The 19,897-nt window shown below is 47.9% G+C and overlaps 1 long non-coding RNA gene across 1 annotated transcript; it reads left to right on the top strand.

Annotated features, from left to right (window-relative positions):
- The first annotated feature begins 6,434 nt into the window (after positions 1–6,434).
- LOC105749139 lies at positions 6,435–19,215 on the top strand. Its single transcript, XR_004231549.1, has 7 exons — positions 6,435–6,471; positions 7,193–7,319; positions 9,215–9,436; positions 11,159–11,244; positions 11,343–11,393; positions 11,759–11,862; positions 19,148–19,215. It is a non-coding gene; the product is annotated as an uncharacterized LOC105749139 (long non-coding RNA).
- Positions 19,216–19,897: the final 682 nt, after the last annotated feature.

Below are 19,897 nucleotides of genomic sequence, written 5' to 3'. Positions count from 1 at the left end.
GTAGTCCTTCCTAAAGACTACTTACTTTGGTTTTCCCATCTCATATCATAAATCAATCTGAAGACTAAAGGAAATATACTGCTACAGATTTAGAAAATGAAATCAAGCCCTCTAGCTAACCAAAACCTGATTTTTGTAAACAGTATGAGAACTGATGTCTATAAGAATTGAAATTCAAGTGACTGCCTTTTCTGTAACACTGATATTTCCAGTATAAACAAGACATTTATTGCTACATGAATCAGAAGAGATTCAAAGTCCAGACTACTTAAACATCCATTTAAAACAGTTGTGAGAATTTAGTTCCGCAAATCTGGTGAATCTGTACTACCAATCTGATAATACTGGATACTTAAATGGGAAAACTAAGAGACTAAGGAATCATTTGCCTAGCTTAAAAATAGTGATAGTGCTGATACGAAACTTCCAAGCAAAAGTTACAGTGCTGAGCTGCTACTCTGTTGTAAAATTGGCAACTACACCCAAATAAACTCAGCATGTCTTGACTTTCTCTCCAAAGCCATAGAACAAATGCTTTTCCCTTCAAAGCTGAGCCCTGACTTGTCTGAAAACTGGAGCTTCCTGTCCCTGAGCTCAATTGCTAAGTAAGGTTTGGGAAGTCAGAATTCAAATCTCCGTCAGACACACAGGCACACAGAGCAATTGCTTCAACTGGATCCTTCTACTACTCAGACCAAGCTTGAAGCAGCATGAAATCAGAACCTATGATGTTTATCCCCTTCAATCATACTGAAGACAATTCAATTGTCAACTTAAATCTGAGCCATAATTAATAATATCAGTATCCTAAGTTCGAAGACATTACAGTAATTAACAGCTTAGAGTTTAGCACAGCTTTTTTTTTTTTAAAGGTGAAGAGGGATACAATGCTTTGATAGAAAGTTAAATGTTTTTGAAATGTAAAGCATACATTAAAAACCTGTTAAGTATAGATGAAAAAGTTTTGTGGATGTGCCAATTGACAGTCATAAAAAGAGACAGCCAGAAATCATCAGAAGAGATGATTGCTAAGAGAACTTAGTTTTGCACTAAATTCTCAAAACAAAATTTAATTTAACATGTATTTGAGATAGTATGACAGTGGACAACCATGAAACCAAGTCTTGGGTCTACCTCTGTCTCTGTCACTTACACACACACACACACACACACACACACACACACACACACGCTCTATGATCCTGGGCCAAGTAACAAACTCTTAAGACTATAAAGAATCAAGTTGATAGAGGACATTCTCTCAAGAGGGAGTTATAGTAACAATGAAATACATCTAGTCCCTAACCCTAATTTTTATGAGTGTATGTGTAGGGGTGGGGTATATATAAATGAAAGAACAAGAAGGGGGAGTGGCTACAGTGTTGCACTGGAGCAAGAAGGACTGAATTCAAATACTACACCTCATACCCTTTCAGACTGTGACTCTACCCAAGTCATTCAACCTTTCTATAACTAATGAACACTGCAATTTGGGCAGCCTCAAAAACTCCTTGCCAGCTCTAATCTATGAAATGAAACCAATAAGGAAAGAGAGCATCACAATTTCAACATCATTGGGAATCAATGGCAGCGTGATGTTTATTTTTACATCTTAAAAGTATTTCCTTCGGACCAGATACTTCCAGATTGTCTGTTACCATTCAACATCCAGCTATGACACCATCAAGACAGATCTATCTTCACCCTAGATGATACTGAGTAATGCAAGTACGATACAAGATAATTTCAATTTGCCTAGTACAAAATATTTAAATATAATTTTTAAAAAAATTCTTTCACAGGAAGAGAGCAGTAGGGGGTAGATGAATCTCTCTGGCACATCCATTGGGTCATCAGCTCTGAAGCTCCCCTTCCAGCTTCAGATCAAAATGCAAGCCTATGATTCTCTAGCCCAGAGCCACGAAGGAGATGCTTCATCACCTCATTGGACAGGCATCCCAAACACGAGTCGTGGTCCTAGAATTCCCAGATAATCAAATAGAAGCAGTAAAGGCATATCAGAAAGTAAGGGGATGGCCTTCACTATATAATGTCAGGCTGAGAAGTCATTGAGGAGAGTGAGTGATATATTAAGGAATAAATGCAATATTTTAAAAAATGCATGAAAATATTTTTAATTCTTTCATTTACCAAATTACAGTCAAATGAGATTCATGTGAAATGTAAAAAAAATGTCTTTCATCTGTTTTAGATGTATTCAACAAAGTGTTTAATAACAGCAAATACAAAAAAAAAAAAAAAAAAAAAAAATTAAGGGCCTTACCTGAGAGACAGGATGGGGCGGTAGAAGAAGCCTAGCTCCCCATTACTTCACCTTTCTGACCCTCCAGTGTCCCCATCAGGAAGGGGGATAACATGACCTGTACAGCCTTTCCAACTCTAAACTGACAGAGCTAGGGTTGATATAAGTATACAGTATTACAGGCAAAGTCTCAGGTCAGCTTCAAAGAAAACATTTTCTGCCACGCCACTGGGGTTGCCTAAATTGTAAAAAGGGACAACAGCTTACAAGATGTTTCATGCTCTTTTGCCAAAGTCTGCTCATCTGGGCAACCCCAGGTCTAGGTAATGACAGCTCTGCTCCTGTAGGGGCTTTCTCAGGATCCCAGATCTGGAGCTGGAAGGAACTCCAGAGCTCCTCTAGTTCAACACTCCCATTTTATAGACTAGGAGGATGGGAAGATAAAATGCTCCCCAGGAGTCTCCTAGATGAAGGAAAGGAAGGGGCTGGGAAATACTGGTGTGATAGAACAGCCTGTTTGCCTGTCCCAACTCACACAAAGCATGTGTGAACTGAATTATCAACTACTGCCCTAGAGAATCAGTCTCAAGATTCTCTGGCTCTCTTCTTTCAAAGGAAATGGTTCGACCTTCAGCAGCATCTCATTCTGCTCATAGAGAAGAGCTTCCACTTTCTCTGCTCCCTAGTCAATGACACCACAGTGGCCTACACAGGAGTGTCACCTGCTCCACCAAGCTCACCTTGACATTACCATAGAGTTCTATTATCATTAGCTGTTCAAAGATCACTCCTGCTGCCATGAACTCTCTCCTTTGCTGTTTCACCAGAGAGAACATTCTCCTTTAAGAGGCATAGTATGTGTATAGACTTGCCAGGTAGAAGTCTGTCTTAATACTCCAAGCTTCCTTGTTTACCAAAGGTAAATGGTTTCACTGTAAAGTCTCACATTCAGCAAAATGTTTACAGAATGGGCATTTAGACAAATGGGCAGTATGATGTCAGTAAATGCATACAGTCACACAAGCCAAAAAGGAAGCAGAGAGCCATAAGTGGAAATAAAGCTTAACAAACTCATTACAATCACAGTGTTTAGATCTTTATACCCAGCTCTGAACTTCACAACTTCACAGGAGGGGGGGGAGGGGGGAGCTGAAAGTATTCAGATAATAGCAATAGAGATGATTAATAGGTTGAAAAATTATAGCAATGAGAAACAGTGAAAGAAAAAGGATTTGGTTTAAAGATGTGAGAAAGCAACTTTAATCATCTTCATTAGAGTCATACTCAGATTTACCAATAGACTAAAATTCTTATGAGAATCCTAACACAAGCTAAATGTTCACAAAAAATAAATCCACAAACTAAAAGATGATTTTAAATGAGTGTCATGTTTAGATTGTAGCTTCATGATTAATACTCAAACTTTGGGAACTGAATAGGGTCCCAAGAAGCAGAAAGTATTTTTATTATTATTATTATTATAATGTAACAAGGAACATATAATTGATAGGGACTAATTTTGAAACTTAAGCTGGCAGAATAATCAGTTTTGCTTTTTTTTAAGGTACCAGTTTATTAAAGTGAATCAAAAGTTATTCTAGACTTTCAGAACTAGTTCTTTGGGAAATTATCAAATGTTGGAAAATGGTTAAGCCACAGATCTCAAAGTACTTAGACATAAGGAAAAATGTTTAACAAGAGACTCTTTAGCACTAAGAAAAGGTTACTGGGAGATCTGAAATCAGTTTTCTTTTGAAATATCTTTAAAAATAGTACTGCTTGAAGCAAGGGGAATGGACTATTTGACCTCTCAAGGTCCCTTCCAAGGCTATGATTATGTGATTTTTACTTACAGGCCTGCTGTGTGAGGGGGATGTCATACTGTCTCTATCCCTTTGACATAGGTCCCACACACCTAAAACTTGAAGCTTGAAATAAAACTTAACACAACAACTAAAATCTGATTACAAAATCTAATACTTTATTATAGCCTATCCTTAAATGACTCAGGCCTGGGAGGCAAAATTTTGAGAAGTGGAAGAAATAAGTGTAACTTCTAAATGTTACTATGTTACAATGGCACTAGCTTCCTAAATATTTTAGGGCTGTTGCCGCTGTTTCCTACCCTTTGCGAGGCAGAATGATGCATTAGCTGGGGGATTCCGGGCACATATCCCCCTCAGTTGGGCAGCCCCCACTCGAGGACAAGTTGCAGGGAAGGGGCTACCCCGGGAAGAGCTGAGCAATCTCCGGCCTGGCTGGGCTGGGCCCTGTGCCACTTTCCAGTCCAGCACAATACACGGCCCACAGGGTATTTCCTAAGGAGTCCCTGAACCTGGAGCCCGGGGTGCTCGGTTCCTCTGTTCTCCCTTTAAAATCTAAACTTTGGCAGAGCATGGCCCTCGAGTCCAAAGTGCTCCGGGCCCCCAACAACTGGCACGGAGCCTTGTTATTTTTTGAAACTTACTAGGAATAAAATCCAAACTAACCGGGCAGGAATCGATCCGAGTTTAAAAGGGGTAGAAAGCCTGAGGCTGCTCTCTCCCTAGGCGGTGAACCCCTAGGGCCCCGGCGCGGTTCCAGCAGCCGGCTAGGCTCGGCCCGGGGTCCAGCACAGAGCAGAGGCCAGCGCGGGCCCCGGCCCCGGCCCCCTAGGACACTGGGGCCGCCGGGGCCCCTACGCGGCTGAACAAAGACGGCCAGGTGGCCCCCGCCTGCTCGTCCCGACCATATGGCCCCGAATCCGCCTGGGCCGAGCCCGGAGCCGGCCGGCTTCACCCCAGCAGTTCGAGCGGCGCAGGGCCGGGCAGGCCCGAGTCCCCCGGGGGAGCTAGTTACCCGAGCCCCGGGACGCGGCGCGGCCTAAGCCAGAAGGGCCGCGCTAGGGTTTCCCGGGCCCTCGCGGAGCCGTGGCGAGCCAGGCGGCGTCTCCCCAGCGACCAGCGCGGTGCCAGGGCCTGGGCCCTGGTGAAGGAGGAGACGGCGGCGGCCGCCCGGCCTCCGGTCCGTCCCGTCCCGTCCCTTCCCGCCGGGTCCCGCGGACCCCGCACGGCGCTAGGCCGCGCCCGCCAGGCCCAGGCCGCCGCGTCCGTCCGGTATCGGCCGCCGAGCCCAGACCCCCGCCAACGGGCCCGCGAGGCCTCCCCAGCCGCCCCGACAGTGCAGGGCCCCGGGCCGGGCGGGCCTGGCGGCCTCTTCCTGCGCGGCGGGGCGGGGGGGCCCCCCCACCTTCATGTCGGACATCCAGTTCGAGGCGGCGCGGCCCCTCCTGGGCTCCGGCACGCAGAGTCCTGCGGGCGGCGCTGCCGCACCGACGGGAGCGGCCGGCCCCAGAGGGGCCGGGGGCGGCGGCGGCGGGCGGCGGGCGCCCTGCCTGGCCCGGGCCGGCCCGGCGGCCTGGCCCGCCCGGGCCGGCCGGGGCGGGTGGCTGGGGCGAGGCGGCGGCGGGGGGCCGGGGTCGGCTGCGGCGGCGAGGAGGAGGAGGAGGAGGAGGAGGAGGAGAGGAGGAGGAGGAGGAGGAGGAGAGGAGGGAGGAGGAGGAGGAGGAGGAGGAAGAGGAGGAGGAGGAGGAGGAGGAGGAGGAAGGAAAGAGGGAGGAGGAGGAGAGGAGGAGGAGGAGGAGGAGGAGGAGGGATGGGGCCGGGCCGGGCGGGCCGCCCCTCGGCTGCGCGGCTCCTCCAGGAGGCGGGGCCGACGCCGCAGCTCCGCGCCGCTCGCTCGCTCAGCCGGCGCCCGTCACCGTGACACGGTCCCTGTGCGCTGGGCGGCGGGCCCGGCGGCGCTCGGCGGCAGTGGGGTGGCGGCCTGGCCCGGCCCCGCCCTCCCCCCTCCCTCCTCCCCCTCCCCTACCCCTCCCTCCCTCCCGCCTGCCGCCGCCCCCGCCCCGCCCCGGCCCGGGCCCGCAGGCTGCCGGAGGAGGAGGAGGAGGAGGCGGCGGCGGCGACGGCGGCGAGACAAGCCGAGACGGCGGGCCGAGAGGGCGGCGGCGGCCGCGGCCCGGGCGCTCGGCTCGGGCCCGCGCTCGCCCGCACGGCCGAGGGCGGGGCGCTACCTCCGCTGGGCCGCCCGCCGCCCGCCGCCGCCTGGGCCGCCGCTGCCCCGGGGCGCCCGGGAGGAAGAGGGAAATGCCGGGCCTGCGGCGCCCCTCTGACGGACCCCTTCAGCGCGGCGCCGCCAAGCGGGCTGGGCGGGGCGAGACCGAGGCCGGGGTGAGGGGGCCGGGGAGGGGAGAGGTTGGGACGGAGGCGGGAGCCCGGTTCCGGGACTGCGGGTGACACCGAGGCCGGGGGAGGGGAGGCCCCGCTTGGGGTTGGAGGGCGCCGGGCGGGACCTTGGAGTTGTGGGGAGGCCGCAGAGCCGGGAGCCGGGCCTGCTTCCCGGGCCGGGGCCTGGATGCCCCAGGAGCCGGGCTCCCGCCGAGGCCCGCCCTGCGTCGCCCCTCCTGCCGGCCATGTGCGCGGCGGGGCCTGTGGCGGGGGAGCGGCCCCGGCCTGGCCTGCGGCCTTATCCCGGGAGCCCCGGGCGCGGCCATGTGCAGCCCCGGAAAGAGAGCTGGGAGCTCCCGCTCCGGTAAATCACAGGGGCCGGAGGCCTCCTCCCCTTACGGCGTCAGGAGTGAAAACGGAGCCGTTTTCAACCTAACATTTTCATTTAAAGTTTTGAGTTAAAAACGGAAGTTTCTGGAATGTTTATTAATTCATTGAAAAATAGCAACAAGAAACCATTCCAGGTTAGCGTAAGTAATAGGTCTTAAAAAAGAAAAAGTAACTGCATTTTCCACAGCAGTAAGTTAGTGAAAATGGGGGCATTATTTTACATTTTAGAAATCTCATTAATATCCAATTTTATGGGAGGGAGACTCAAGGCTGTCCGATGCCTCTGCAGTCGGGCTGTTTATATAAATGATTTTGGTTGAATTTTCCCCCATAGGCACCTGTTTGCAATTTATAACTAGATCCCCGGGACATGAAGTACCATGTGGAGGCCCAGTTGGTCAGTATGGGTCAGAGACAGGCCTTGAATCTCCCCAGTGGAGTCAGGAGATAACAATCTCCAGGTATATAGCACATGTGTTTTGTTTTGTTTTTTAATTTAATAGCCTTTTATTTACAGGTTATATGCATGGATAACTTTACAGCATTAACAATTGCCAAACCTCTTGTTCCAATTCTTCACCTCTTACTCCCCACACCCTCCCCCAGATGGCAGGATGACCAGTAGATGTTAAATATATTAAAATATAAATTAGATACACGATAAGTATACATGACCAAAACGTTATTTTGCTGTACAAAAAGAATCAGACTCTGAAATATTGTACAATTAGCTTGTAGCACATGTGGTTTCATGCGATCTGCATCAATTCTAGGAATTAAGGGTATTGTTAATCTGAATTAATGATGATAATTATATGAATTAATAATAATGAATTAAGAAAGAAACTGAGGCTTGGAGAGGTCAAATGAAATACCCTTAACATACTTGGTAGATTTGGTTACCCATTGAGGTGGGATTCAAGCTCAATTTTTTGATTTCCCCCTGAGTACACTATTCTAAGCCACTGAGATAATACCTGAAGAGCACAAAGCACAGTGGCTTCGTAGTAGGTGATAAATAAATGCTTGTTCCCTCGTGGACAAGAATATGATTCACAGCTCCCTGCCTTCTAGAAGTGCCCTATTTATTAGTCTAGGGATGCACTAGTCCTGCCTGGAATCAAATCCCACCAACTTGGTGATCTTGGGGATGTCCCTTAACTTTCCTAGGCCTCTTTAAAAAAAAAAAAAATCTGAAAAGGGTTAGGTGGACTAGATGGTCTCTGAGGCCCCATCAGTTCTGTATGTGTGAACGTGTGTTCCTATTAAGTTCAGCTGTCTATTGAATGCAAACCACAGAGACGGAAAATGCTGGTATGATTCGTCCAAACCTGGATGAGTGTTGCTGGTTCACAGAGGAACTTCTTAAACAATTTGGAGTTTGAACTTCCAAAATACTTTCCAATATGGAAGAAATTATAGGAAAACACTTCCATTAAAAAAAAATCAAAACATTTTCAAGAAATATGTGATCCCCTTTAAATACTTAATAGTAGTTACACTAATCTTTCAAAAGATCTCTGATTTCTCTCCCCAGGGAGGTGATATTTAAGAGTAGTTCTGGCCACTCTGCTGAAGAACCTTAGCACTTGGGTAATGAGTAAATGGAGTCTGTCCTTTTAAGAGTGTCCACACTCTTAAACCTTCCTTGTTGGTAAAATCAGCCAGAACTATACCTCTGGAATAGCCTCTGAGAACAAATTTTATATCATAGTACAGCAGTGAAATAGGATTTCAGGGGAGGAGTATAGCACTGCCCGTATAAATAGCATTGGAGAAAAGAGAATGATTATCCTTCAACAGGTTGAGTTTGCTCTTTTCAGCATCATTCAGTCCAACAATGATTCAATACCAACTGTACTGTTTTTCTCACTGGTTATTTAAAGGAGTCATTTTGCATTTCAGATAGTTTAGGTAAATCAAACCATATGGTAAAACTACCAGAGTAACCACCTTCCTTTCCTGGTTTACTCCATGGGTCCCTCATATGTGTATATTCCTTCAGGGCCTATATTTGCTAGTAAGGATAGCAGTAGAATTGGGAGGAATGGGGGGAAAGACAAGGTTCATTTCTGCACCTGTGCAGAAATATGGTATTTCCACTTTAGCTTCAGATCAACTTGAGTCCAGGCCAAATGTAGCAAAGAGAAGCCCAGCCTTCTATCTGCCGGGACCATCTCTTTTCCACCTTTAACCTTTCTCCCCACTAAAGGATAATTACTCCTGTCATCCTTTGTTGAAATCTGGAATTCATTTTAAATAATGATTAGGGAAAGTAGGAAAGATATTGTTACCAAACTTCAGGTAGGTTATGGGTGAAATAAGTTTTATGGGCTGTAACATTGTTTTTTTATAGGAAAATATATTCCAAGTTACAAACAACTGAATTTCAAATGAAGTTTTGGAGCATCACCTATAAATTGGGACTGCCCCGTCCATATGAAAGGTTGATGTGCTGACTTAACCTCACACTGAGGACTGAGGAGGAGACGTGAACGCTCAGAAGAGAGAAATGACCAAAGCGGACAGAAGATGGACTGGGGCCCTGTGAGCTCCAGCTGAGGAAGATTAAAGGCAGGTCAGACACTAGGATGCGTCTTGAGTAATGATGTGATTTCAGTGCCCTCCCCCACCATCCCTTTCTTTCAGTGCCCTCCTTCATCATGTCTAAGTTCTAGCTTTCTTCAGGGTTCAGATCAAGCTCATATTCTTCCACAAAACTGTCACTGACCCAAGCTCAGACTATGTTCATTTCTCTCTTATCTCACCTTCCACAATGCTTGTACACAGCACTAAGCATTTGTGCCTTTGTACTGGCCACCCTGCATCCTGGGATGTTGCGCTCATGTGCTCTCTCTCTCTCTCTCTGTGTCTCTCTGTCTCTCTCTGTCTCTCTCTGTCTCTTGTCTGTCTCTGTCCCTCTGTCTCTCTCACACACATGCGCGTGCGCGTGCCTTCCAGATCCAGTTCAGAGACCCTGTATAAGAAGCCTTCCCTTTCCTTTGGCCAGCAGGCCCTTGTCCTTGGAGCTTCTCTTCTAGGGATGTAGCTAAGTGCTTGCTGGGATCGTCTCTCTCCCTGTTAGTGTGGGACTTCCCTGGAGGTCATACACGGCTGTGTCTTTGTCATTGTGTCCCTGGTGCCCAACAATACTAGAAGGCGGCACCTTTGGTCTGTTGGGTATGCAGTGGTATACAGAGGGCAGAGAGCCAGACTGGAGGCAGGCAGCCTGTTCTCCCCCAGTTCAAATCTAGCCTCAGATGTTTATTAGCTATGGGACCCTGGGCAAGCTACTTGACACTGTTTGCCTCCGTTTCCTTAGCTGGAAAACCATCAGAAGGAAATGGCTAACCACTTCAGTATCTTTGCCAAGAAAACCCCCAGTGAGGTCCCCGAGATTTAGATGTAACTGAAACAGCAGCCCGGGACCCTTCCTTTCACCCAGTTGTCCCTCTGTAAGTGTGTGAGCAGGCAGTAAAGCAGAAGGCTCACGTGGGCACTTGGTAGCCTGTGAAGAGGGCATCACCAAGAAGTGTCGATCATAGCCGTCAGGGTGCTGGACCTTCTTAGTCCCTTAACTGAGATCCATCCACAGGACTGATTGAGCACCTACAGGATACTAATTATGTCTTGAGCTGCTCAACACTCATAGCCTTCATTTATAACAATTCAGTGGTCTAAAAATTGCTTCCTGCTTGGAGATCCTATGAGCCACTGCAGGCTGTTCATAAAAATGAGTGTTTATCCATTAAACAAAATGCCAACACGTGGAGCTCTATGCTCCCTGCTGGGCAAGAGATGGACCCTCAGATAGCTTAGAATTGGACTCGGGAGGCAGCCGCTGTGAAGGCTGAGGATGATATTACACGGTGTGAACTTGGAAAAGTCACAGCTTCTCTGTGAAACAAGTAGAAGGCACTTTTGGTTCTCATCAGTCCTAGTTTGCCATGATTCTGTAATCAAAGTCACTTGTAATTTGGTCATTTCCTTTACACCTAGAAAGGAGAAACCTTATTATCCCCCCCCTTGTTCTCTTTGTAGCCAAAGGTATATAGTAAAGACCATCAGTGGGAGTGTAACAGCCCCTATCCATACCATGGAAGCCGACCTCACTGATGTTCAAAGGGCTAGGAACCCAAACCCTTGAGATATTGGGAATATTTTCTAAACTCCCCCGAAAAGGAGGTTGCCCTTGCTGCCTGGTGGGATGGTACTGAACAGAGAAGCCCACTTTGCTGTGGATTAAAATTGAGCAGCCAGTACTCTGACCTTCTGAACTATTCCCCATATTGTGTTCTAGATTCTTCAAGACTTAGTAAGAATTACCTGTTCTGGGTGTTCAATCTGTAGCCGTGATCTTGAGGTTCGTTTGGCACCGCTTTGTGGGTGAGTGTAGCTTATCCATAGTCTATTGGAATTAATTGTGTATTTCTCTCTATCCCCTTCTCTGAGAGGTTTTGTTCTTTCCCGTTGTGTCTTTACAGAGAAGAAGGTAGCTTTCATTTAGTGCACCCGGCCCCTGTGCTCTCTTGGAGGTAATCCCTCTTTGCACAGAGCCCAGTCATGGGCTCTTGTCCCTTCTTTCCTTGTAAACCCTTCTGGACTTTGCTCTCTGTTGTTAGACTTTTTTTCCCCTTATAAATGACTCTTTTCCTGAATCTACCCTTCCTCCTATTGCCTTCTCTTTTCTTTCCTTCTGGTTTCCTGGTAGAGTGAAATGCATTTCTACACCTCCCTGCATAAGTCTCTGTTTTTACCTTCTTGCCTAGTTCACTTGAAAATGAGACTTAGATGTTTCCCATTCTCCCTCCCCTTTCCTCCCTATCTGTTTGGCCTTGTACTTGCTGATGATGTGAAATAATCCTCCACCTTTCTTTCCATTGTTGTTGGGTCGTTTCAGACTCCTGATGACCCCATTTGGGGTTTCTTGGCAGAGATACTGGAGAGGTCAGCCGTTTCCTTCTCCAGCTCATTTTACAGAGGAGGATACTGAGGCAGGTGGGGGTAAGTGACTTACCTAAGATGACACCACATCCAGGGCTTCTAAAGCCAGATTTGTCTTCCTGCCTCCAGGCCTGGCCCGCTATCCCTGGCACCCCCTGGCTAGTTTATGTCCCCTTAGTATATATCTTTTCTTCTTCCTCTTTTGAGAGGAATAAAACATAAGAAAACCATGCCTGACTGGTTCAAACATAAGAAGCAAAGCTTCCCAGGAGAAGTAAAGATTTGATTCCTGGCCCTTCCCTACTTTCCCCAAGAAAGTCAGGTTCTACCCCACCTCTGGCTCAGACCCGAATGTTCAAATCAGTGTGACACCTTCTGGAAAAAGCAGGCCAGTTGTGGCTGATTTATGGCTTGACTGTTAGTGACTCCCCTGGGCCACTCCCCTGAATGTACCATTTCCACCCATTCGAGAATATTAGATGACTAGAACTGGCTCCCTCTTTGTATTTGTATCTCCATGGAACCTGACCCATGGTGCTTAAGAAAAGCTTTTTGTTCATTAAAGGGGATACTAAGTCAATTTGCATGGGAATTGTTAGCTGGCTGTCCTCTGTACAAAGCTTGTTGGTTCTTACACCTATATTTTTGTAATTGCCCTTGCCCCGTCTACCTTCCCTTTAATGTCCTGGCCCCCCCAGTTGACATACCTTGATTGGCAAGTTGGTACAGAAAAGAGTGTTGGGAGTTGGAGGTAGAAGATCTCTGTTCAAATCCCAGCTCTGCTACTCACTACAGCACACATCAGCGTCCTCATGTATAAAGTGAGAAGGTTGAATTAGGTGGCCCCAGATCTTTCCGGCTGCAAATCTGTCATTCTGTGGTCCAGTATGTAGCTATTCTCCTTACAGGACCCCTCTATTCAGTAAACATTTATTAAGCTCCCACTCCATTCAAGGTCCTAAGTCTAACCTGCTTTTCAGATGACTCCCTCAAATTTTCAGTGACAACATCAGTGAAAGAAGTCCTAAAAACTTACCTGTTGCAAATTGACACCAGAGGCGTGTCACCATTGCTAGACAAGCGCTTCTTTATCCTGGCATTTTACTTCATTCCTCAAAGGGGCCTGTTCCAAACTCTTCCTTCTCTTCATTCACCAGCAGGTGTGTCCCAGATGACCTAACCTAACTTTACATTCCAGTGAGGTGATGGAGACTTTCTAATCCGTCCTTAGCTCCTACAGACCTCTCCTTCTTTCTGGCACAAGAGAGCTGTTCTTTCCCTCCGTGCAGGTCAGGTCTCACATGTGCCCCGGATCCCACTCCCTCCTTCCTCCTTCAGTAACTCACTCTGGTGGGCATCTCTCTCTCCCGTGCATCCTCAATCCTGCCCTCATGGCTGGCTCTTTCCCACAGTTCTCCAAACATCTTCAGGGTTTTACGTGTCCCTTCAATTCCATCTTGTTAGAATCACAGAAAGTCAAAATCCAGTCTGATGCAGACCAGAGCAAGAATCCTTGCTTTCCTGTACCTGATCAGTGAGATCCTGGCATCCTTTTTGAAAAATCCTGGTGAGAGGGCACCTGCTACCTGCAGAGAAGGTCATCCAGGGCTTAGTATTGACCACTTTTGGTTCTTTGCAACCATCACCAATTATTCCTCGTTCCACCCTTCACATCAGTTCCTTCTTGTGTATATCCTCCAGTTTTATCAGCATCTGTCCAGGGCTCAGAACCGAACTCGGTCTTCCAGATCTCCAAGTGGGGCAGAATCCAGGGGGAAGTCAGTGCATCGCTCTCAATACAGCCTAGGATCACATGGCCTTTTTTTGGCTGCCATAACCTTGTTCGTTCATATTGAGCTTTAATTCTACTTAAAATACCAGATCATTCATCTGTTTGATACATGTGAGGGTTACTTTTTTGAATGCGAGCATGAGACTTAATATGTAACTCTATTAGATTTCATCAATAGAGTTATTCCCCTGGTGGTTTTGAATCTTGACCACATGCATAAAGGATATTCTCCATTTTTGATAGGGTACAATGAGGCCTTGATCGAGTCATTCACAAAGACATGAAACCCCATGAGGAAGACCCTGGCCTGGATTCACTTGGGTGGCTTTGAGTGGAGACGTGCAGCCAGTGCCGGGTGAGGGCACTGGGGCCCAAGTGATGGGGGAGGGGGGGCTTACCCGAGTCACAGGGGCTGCACCTGCGCCCTGAGAGGAGGACTCCGATGGGCCACACTGCCAGTGCGCCAAGGAGACTTGGGTGAGCCTGAAAGCATTATGTATGAGATGAGTCATGGGGAGCAATGATGGGCAGATAGAAAACATCTCCACGTCCTGCAGTGGTGGAGGCAGATCTGGGACTGCCATCAAGCACCTGCCGGCTGGCCAGGCTTTCCGGCCCCTCCTGTATCTGGCCAGCGCTCAGCTGGAGATGACAGGAAGGGCCGTGAGTGGCCCCAGGCCACTGAGGAGGGGAGTGCCAGAGGCTGACCTAAGTTCACAAATATTTGTGGTCCTGCACAAGTCTATGGATTTATTCAGTGTTTTGTCAAGCGTTCAGGTAAACTGTCCACAAAGTTGACCTGATCTAACTATTTAGTTATTCCACCAAAAAGGAGAGTGAGATTAATCTAGCATAACCTGTTCTTGAGGAAACCCTGGTGGCTTTTTGTGCTCAGCATTTTCTTGACCAGCTCCAGCTGTTGTAGAATATTCTCAGAACCATAGTCAAGCTCACTAGCCTATAAGGGGGCAGATTCCATTTTCTTCCCTTTGGGGAAAGTCAATATAACATTTGTCCTTTTCCTTAATATCGCTGAAAAATTGCACTGTTCTCTGCTCCCATGTGACACCGTCCACTGTTCCATGTTGCCATTTGTCTTTTGCAGTAGGTTCTTTGCAGGTCAAATTGCTGCCCCCAGGTCCTCCCTGCAATCCAGACCAACACCCAGACATACTTCCTAGGGGTGGATCTTGCCAGCAATCATGGTGGCTCCCTGGTGTTCACCACCCAACGACATCCTCCCATGGCCTTTGTAAGTTTTGGGGCATCTGTCCCCACTCCCACTAGCTGCACGCCCCCTCTTCTCAGACCCCTCACACTCTAGTTTGAGGGACACTTTGGAAGATGCTGTAGTTTACAAGACTCACCCCCACAATTATCAGCCAGATCTAATGAACTTTTATTTACTGAGTTGGTAAGGTAAGTCCAATTGCTACAAACATCCCCCTATAAGTCTGTAACAAGCACTCCCACTAATCCATACAGAGTGTGGAGAAAGTGGGACCAGGCTGAGTGACCACTTCTGACTGTTACCAGGTGGTCCTTTTCTTATTCTTGGTGGGGGTGACCCCCTCCTAGGGGAAATGAAGGTTTCTGTTCAGATTCTTGTGGAGCTTTATTCCTAATGGAGTCCAATTGGTTCTCAAGACACTGCCACGAGCTGCTGTTATTCTGAGGTCAAGGCCAGGATACCAGGGACAAGGTGAGAACTACACAATTTGGCAGACTTTCTGAGATGGAAGGGTCCTCCTCTGGCTAGGGTGTCCAGAGAGAGGAGGAGGCAGTCTTCTTCCCTCCCGCAGCCTTCAGCAGTTCCTTTTCAGGAGCTTAGCTGGAAGGCTTTTACTCTAAGATTCTAGAAAGTAGTTTTTCTACAGATCTTGGCAGGTATGACCTAGTGCTTCAGCCAATCTGAACAGATTTCCTGTCACATTTAGGGAAGTTTCTAGGCCTTGCTCACTCCTAATGAAAAATCAAGATGTTCTCAATAACCATAACAAGGCCAATCTGAGTGGAATGATTTCTGCCAGACCCTTGTACTGCCTCTTCAGCTTTGTCTTGGAGCGCTGTCTGCCATATAGTCACTTCTTTAGAAAGATATTTCTATGCCCTTAAACAATCTGTTGTTTCCTTGCCATTCAGGCTTTTCCCTGTGTCTAGAAGCCTTGCCCTTCCTCATAAACTGTTACCCAGTTCCCAAACCTAGATCTTGGCTCCTAGGAAACCTTCCTGATTTACTGACAGTCTTCCTCTTTGTACTTCATGGAACACTTGATTTTGTAACTCTGCTGCACTTGTGTGAGGCTGTGGTTTGGCTATTCTGCTCTCTCATTCGCCTGAAGTTCCTCCTTGCCCAAGGCCATGACATCTCAACTTGGTGCTCTCCCCGGTACCTGGCCAAATGCCTCGCACTGTGTAGTTGCTTAATAAATGATTACTATATTGTATAAGCCCATTGTGTCCTGGCATTTAAATTAGAAAGGTCAAAGTGGGAAAAAAAATTGGGGTGGGAACCTGGCATTCCTGGGTTGGCTGCTGCAGTCTGTGTGATGGGAGTCTTACCCACTCCCCTTGGTTCAGCTGTCACCCCTGTGCAGGTGACCCTCAGCTCAGGATCTGGCTCCATTCTCTCATGAACTTGAATTCCTTATTAACTGCCTGCTGCACAGAGTCCATTGCATTACTTTTAAGAACCTTAAATTTGGCACATGGGAAACACCTCATTATTTCCCTCTGCCCCCCAAATGTTGCTCTTTCCAGTCGACATTAGTGTTGATGCCGTGCCTGTCCTTATGCGTTTGCAACCTCGGGATCACTGACAAGCCCCTGATGTCCAATCCATTGGTCAGCTTCCAGTCCACAAGCATTTATTAAGTACTTGGGATGCTGCTCAGGACGGTGTCGAGGACACAAAGGAGCAGTGCTTGCTGCCCAGGAGTTCCTGGTTGAGACTCTACAGACCATGGATGCCCAGGAGAGTAGAGATCCCCAGGAGGTTGCAAAGGCTTTCCAAGGCAGAGTGATTGTTAGGAAATGTAGAGGAGGAGGGGCAGCGCCAGGTTTGGAGGGCAGCTAGGGAACATGGCCATGTCCAGAGAGTCTGGGCACTGGCAAAGACCTGCTTTAGGCTGACAGGTTAAAAGGCTGAACGGAGAGAGGCTTGGGGCAGGCAGAGCCCTGCAGTTTGTACTTGCAGTTTGCCTCCATGTTGCCTCTGTACAGTTTGTCTCCTGAGCTCAGGATATTCTGGACTCAGGATCCCGAGTTGCCCTCAAATGGAAACCTGCCCTGATCTCCACTCCCTCCTTCCCCATTCAAGTTCCCTTCCCCCTGGACATTACTTTGTACACATTTTTTTTTGTGTGTGTGTGTGTATACATGTTACTTCCATTTAGTAGCATGTAAGTTTCCTGAAGTCAAGAAGTGTTTCTGTTTTGTTATAGCTCCAATCCTTAGCATGTAATAGACACTTAAAAGTACTTTTTAATTGAATTTATATTTCATTTAAAATTGGTTCAACAAGTACTTATTGCTCCGACTGGGGTTGATTATATATAGAGATGATGTATGAAACCCTGGAAAGGAGAGCTTCCCAGTATCTAACATGTGGATGGCATTTTTCTAGCGGAAATCAGCCACGAGCAGGTGGAAGCCCCGAGCTTGCCGTCTAGTCACAACTGCCCACTGAAGCCGAATTTGCAGTAAATTGTGGCCGGTAATCTAAAACAGTTTAAACTGCCACCCCGTGTAACTGCTCCCCAGACCGAATGTAAGGACAGGAGCAGCCTGGGCTGCAGAATCGGGAACGTGGTGTGAATAAGTGTCCCACAACTGCAGATGGTGCTGGACTCCAGTGACAGGATCTAATTAGTCCAGGGAGCAGTTCAACTGGGGCCATGCTCATCAGCCAGCCCCAGTCAACAGCTTGAATCGCCTCCAGGAGTCAAGAGCACTAGGGCACGGTGACCTGAAAGCACTCTCCAATGGCTCAGCTAGAACTGGCCCATTGATGAGTGTCCCCACTGGAAGGAGTTGGTCTGGAGCTCACATCCAGCTCTGGGTATTCATCAGAGGCTCTTGGTCTCATTACGTACCTGTCTCAGCCTGCTGAAGAAAATGACAGCAGGTGCTTCCAGTTAGGCTTCTTCATGCTAGGAAGCAGGTGCAGAACCTGATGCCCTTGGGGCCGTAGCTGGGTGTGTGCTTTATCCTTGCCTTCCTGCGGCCCGGATCCCAACATAGGGAATGTGTTGTCACGGGCTCAAGTGGGCAGGGGGCCCCTGCTACTGAGAACTGGCCCGGGGTAGGCCAACTGGAGGCTTTCAGCTGAGTACGCAACTCAGGCTGCCCCGGTCTTGGCTGCCAGGTCTAACACATGGAAAAAGACAACTCAGAGAGGTCTTGTGGAATTTGGTTATTGGGGTCCCCCCCCCAGTTTAATAAAAACCTCTTCATGCATAATCTATAAAAAAGATATCATTTCAGTAGGCAAGTGCTCCATGGTCAGAGAGTTGTGCCAGATCCTACTAACAAAGTGCTGAAATGTGGGCCGTGTATGTGATCCAAAACGCCACCCGTCCATGTTGGAAATGTTTTTGATGGGCACGGAGCCTCGGACAGATGTGCATCAAACCCTATGACTGAGGAGCTTGAGGAGCAATGGGAAGAGATTTCCTTCCACTCTCCTTTAGCCCCTAGAGTTTGTAGGTAACCTCTTCCTCTGCCATTTGGGAGCAGGAAAAGAAATGGCGTCTACCTGGGATGGAGATGGGAGGAGGAGCCCCTTCTGGGTTTCCTTCAAATGCCCTCCAGACGCAGGTGTTCTTTATGTTTCATTCTGCTCTGATCTTAAACTGCCATGAGTGTAATATGTGAATGAGAAAGATGGAAGGGCTCAAGGCCAGCTCAGTCATGGGTCCTTGTGAACCTCAGAGGGATTGTCCCCACTACTTCTGCAAATTGTCATCGGTATTGCCCTGAACGCTTCCTTAAAAAAGACTTCATTTTCAGCCAGGGTGGCCTGTTTCGAATTTCTGGCAATTCTTCCTTCCATTGTAATGAGAGGAAATCTGCCTTCCCGGAACTCCCATCATTGGCTCTATTTCCACCTTCCAGGAGTTAGGCAGAATTAAATCTAAGCCCTTTCCCCATGTTCAGTGACACTCATCCCTCCAAGTTTCCTCTTCGACTTCCTACGTCTCTTCTTCATGTTAAATTTTCCCTTCAGCTAACTCTCATGTAATATAGGAGAATAAAAAGAAGGTGAGCTTCATGAAGGCAGGCATTATCTTGCTTTTACCTAATACCTTGCTAGGAGTAAGTGCTTAGTAAAGGCCTATTGATTGATAGTTTTAGATTGCCTCCCTGTCCTCATCACCCCCCTCTTTAAACTTCTTCAGGGTCTTACACAAAATAGGGATCTGACTAAGCTCTCAAGAGGAAATGTGCATGGAAGCCCTGCCACCAGCCCTACCCTTGTGGGATGGAGCACCACGTGACCCATTCACCAGCCTTTATTTTCAAACTCCCCTTGATGCCTTTTGTCCCATTCAGCCCTGATTGTGCTTCTGCCTTACCCGGCAAGCCCTCCTGTAACAAGCACGGAACTACCACAGGACGGACAGCTTAGCAAAAATCACCTTGGCGGCTAACCCAAGACAGTCTGCAACATGGCCCAGTGGAGCTCCGCACCTCTTCACCAAAGCAAGGAAGGTTCTTTCCCCTCGTTTCCTTTTTTTTGACATTACAGTATGCATTTATTAAGAGATCCTTGTGTGCCAGTTACAGTCCTGGTACTGGTCTGTGCCCTCAGGAAATCTGCAGCCACGGGAGTGCCCACCAACATGAGGGACCTGACGTGTGTTTGGGGGCAATGTTCATAAGCACACAAGGAAAAAATAAACTTAAATGTTTTTACAATGACCACTGTGTCTGGTATTGTGCTGAGTGCTAGGGACACACAAAAAGGCAGAAGAGTACCTGTCCTTGGAGAGCTCATAGCCTTATGGGGGGAGGTGGCACATTAACAGAGAAGAGGGTTGGGGGGGGGCATGAGGAAGGTTTGCAGTTGAATGGAAAGTGATGAGATGGAGGCTGGGTGGGGGGAGCTCCCCATTCTCTCTAAGCAGGAGTGAATCAGGACATGGGACATCAGCTGGTGGGAATGACCAGGTGCACTGAGGGCTGACCCTGCAACTTTGACCTTCAGTATATCGTCCTTTCTGTAGCCACCTCTTCCAGCTTTACTGAGAATTAGTCACCTTTACACAAGGCTCTGGGTTTTACAAAGCACTTTATTCACAA

The sequence above is a fragment of the Sarcophilus harrisii genome, chromosome 2 (assembly GCF_902635505.1).
Source record: "Sarcophilus harrisii chromosome 2, mSarHar1.11, whole genome shotgun sequence".
In the NCBI taxonomy this organism is placed as follows: domain Eukaryota; kingdom Metazoa; phylum Chordata; class Mammalia; order Dasyuromorphia; family Dasyuridae; genus Sarcophilus; species Sarcophilus harrisii.
This window is presented reverse-complemented; position numbering and strand designations above follow the sequence as displayed.